Below are 3,405 nucleotides of genomic sequence, written 5' to 3'. Positions count from 1 at the left end.
GAAATGAGGCTGGTGGCAATGGTTGCTCAGCAATTGGATGAACTCTTGCATCTACTCCTGTTGCCATTTGTGCTATTGTTCCAACTACTGTTGCTACTGTTTCAACTGTTGTTATTGTTGTTGCTGTTTCAGCTGTTCCTCATGCACTTGCAGTTGTTGTCGCCAACACTCCAAAAATGATGTGGCCCTGATGGCCACAATATACAGCACTAACATGGAAATGAATGTACTTGTGAGAACAAATTCTCATTGTCAACTGCTACTTCTTACATAGCAAGATGATAGCAACTACAAAAAATGACTGGTAGTAGCATGGCATTCCACGATACATGGTGCCTATGAAAACACTGGGTGTCAACCTAGCCAGAGTGTCCAGACACATGGTCAGTGACAAACACAGAAAGTGTAAGAGCACAAAGAATTCACATACTTATGTAGGGTAAGGATAGGCTAAGTAAACTAGATCCACACTTGTGCAAGCATGCTGTGAAATTACCTACAAGATCTGTTCATAAAATTCCGGACCTTTGTCCACAAAATTTTTCTGTGCTTACCTTTTACTTATTGAGTATGGTCTCCCTTGAAATACTCTCCTTCACAATTGATACACCATTCCCAATGCCATTTCCACTTCTGGAAGCAGCCTTGGTATGTTTCTCATTGGATTGCATGTAGCTCCTTCTGCAAATTTTCTTTAATCTCATCTATCCTTGCAAATCTTTCTCTTTAGTCCTGGGTTTTCAACTCTGGAAATAGAAAAAAGTCCACAAGACCAGGTCTGGAGAGTATGGAGGAAGAGGCAGCACAGTGATTTCGTTTTCTGTACAATAGTCACACACCAATAGAAATGAAAGTGCAGGTGCATTATCACCATGCAAGAGCCATGAATTGTCTCACCACATTTCAGGCCATCTCCTTCTCACATTTTCTCGCAGGCATTGCAACACATCTCAATAGTACCATCAATTAATAGTTTGTCCCTGTGGCATGAATTCACAATGAATTAATCTTTCAGGCTCAAAGAAAACTATTGGCACGGCTTTGCCATTTTCCCTGACCTGTTGAGTTTTCTTTGGTCTTGGGAAACCTTTTCCAACCCAAGATAATAACTATAGACCCACATCTAGTCACCATTTATGATTCTCTGAAGGGACCTTCCATTCTCATTTGTGCAGTCCAAAAGCTGTTCACCGATTGCAAGGCGAAGATCTTTCTGGTCTTGACTCATGACCCTTGGCACGAACTTGGCGGCAGGGCTGTGCATTCCAAGATACTGTGTCAGTATTTCACAACATGATCCAGCTGAAATGTTACATTCTTCTGCAATCTATCGGACAGTCAGTCTTCGATTGGCCTGCACAATTCCATTGATGTTGTTGACATGAGCATCATCAGTAGACATCGAAGGGCATCCTGAACAAGGGTCATCTTTAACTTTCTTCTGGCCATTTTTAAACTATGTGAACCATTTGTAACATTGAGTACAGCTTAAGCAAATGTCACCATAGACTTCCTGCATAATTTGGTGTGTTTCTGCAAAGGTTTTCTTGAATTTCACACAAAATTTAATGTGGACACTTTGCTTCTCTAGCACTGCCATCTCAAAATCCAGAAACTGTGCAACACAATGTTCTACTCAATAGAGCACTGAACAATAATAACAGACATACAACAATGAACTTTCCAGCAGGTATGCATTAAACACAGGCATGTGCAGGGATGCCAACTGCAATACATCATTGGCGCGAAATTATGAATGTTCTGGGATTTTTTGAACAGACTTTGTACCTGAAAACTCGTATTCTGCACTTGGTGTATCATTGATGAATGTTTGTTGAATTGCTGTAAAACTAGTGTTACAGAAAATATTCCAATAATGTGTACCATAAAACTTTTAATTAATGTGACTTTTCCTGCATTTATTGTCACTGTAGAGAGTGTGATGACCAGTTACAGCTCTCACACAGGCAAAATCTTCATCCTACTTCTCATCAGTGGTAGTGGTCAAATACACACAGTCACAACTAAATTTCAGCACAACAAACAGCTTACAATAATGGCTTCAGTTTATGTATGTGATGGATATGCTTCGTCTTTTAATCAATGGCACAAATAAATGAGTGTCCAAGTTGACACAATACATAGTCAGAGTCAAAATTATTCACATATTTATTCGAAAAAGTTTTTATAAAGGTTAATACCAGTCGTTAGTTGTATTTGATACATTAAGTAAGTCACACAGATACACTGAATATGTGAGGACTGGTGACAGATGTACGTATGTTACTAGGATCTTACTGGACACGTTGCATAGATGTTAGCACAGTCCTGGCTAGGCACAGAGTTTACTTTGCAGACTTGCTACATGATGCTGCCGCTAACATTTCCAAGACTAGACTGAAGATTTTAGGGAGGCGTTGGCCTCTTAAAGACTGGCATATGAACATCTTAGTACTGGAGAAAGTATATAATAGTTTGAAAAACTGCTCACGCAATTTTTTTTTTAGTTTAGATTAGTTTTATGTTACAACAGTAATTGGGATTACAAAATACAGAGTGGGTTAGTAAAATGTAAAAGATTATGGGACCATTTTGCACACCTACACTGGGAATAATACATTTACGAGTACAGTTGCCATAGTGAAAATTATTAATTAATATTAATTATCTATTAAATTAATAGCTTTGAGGAAAATCAAAACATGTTACTGTAAAGTCTAGATGGCAGTCTTTTTAATGAGTAGTATCATTATTTCTAAACTGCCCATTAGTATTACTGGCTATAGTAATAATTTCAATTCTCAATTACTTTCGATTAATATGGTTTCCAGCATCTGAATAATAAATCTACATGAAGCACAACCTTATTAATGTTTTGAAACATTCAGGCACTAAGTAGATAACTAGATGAAACTTGAAAAATAAGAAGGAAAAACTTAATTATTAACAGAACGTGATCATAGTACATGGGGTGGTTCCAGTTTGCTATGTTATAATGCTGCTGACTTCAGAGTTTGTGTCAGCGAACCAAGAAAGCTATGGTTCCAGAAGAACTGCACACTGCAACACTAATCTCACTTACAGTGGAGTCACATGTCATTCTTACTCTCAACTGTGAACAACTACTCTTCTGCTGTACATGAGTCTGACAGGGATACAAAACTATTAAAATGCAGTAACAGCCTAACAAGGCATTATGTGAAAATATGTCTTTCAGTTACAAGCTTAATGTGCAGACTTGTTGCCTAGTACACATTGTATAAAACAAATCTGAATTGAAAAAATATTTTCCTAAATACATTACAAAGTTCTAAATTTATTATTACAACTGGAATAGTTTCTCAAAATAACCCACCATCTAACCCCTTACAAGTAAATTTCAATAGTTTTGAATTTATTATTACA

This window comes from Schistocerca piceifrons, chromosome 7, assembly GCF_021461385.2.
Source record: "Schistocerca piceifrons isolate TAMUIC-IGC-003096 chromosome 7, iqSchPice1.1, whole genome shotgun sequence".
NCBI lineage: Eukaryota > Metazoa > Arthropoda > Insecta > Orthoptera > Acrididae > Schistocerca > Schistocerca piceifrons.
Note: the sequence above shows the minus strand (reverse complement) of the source record.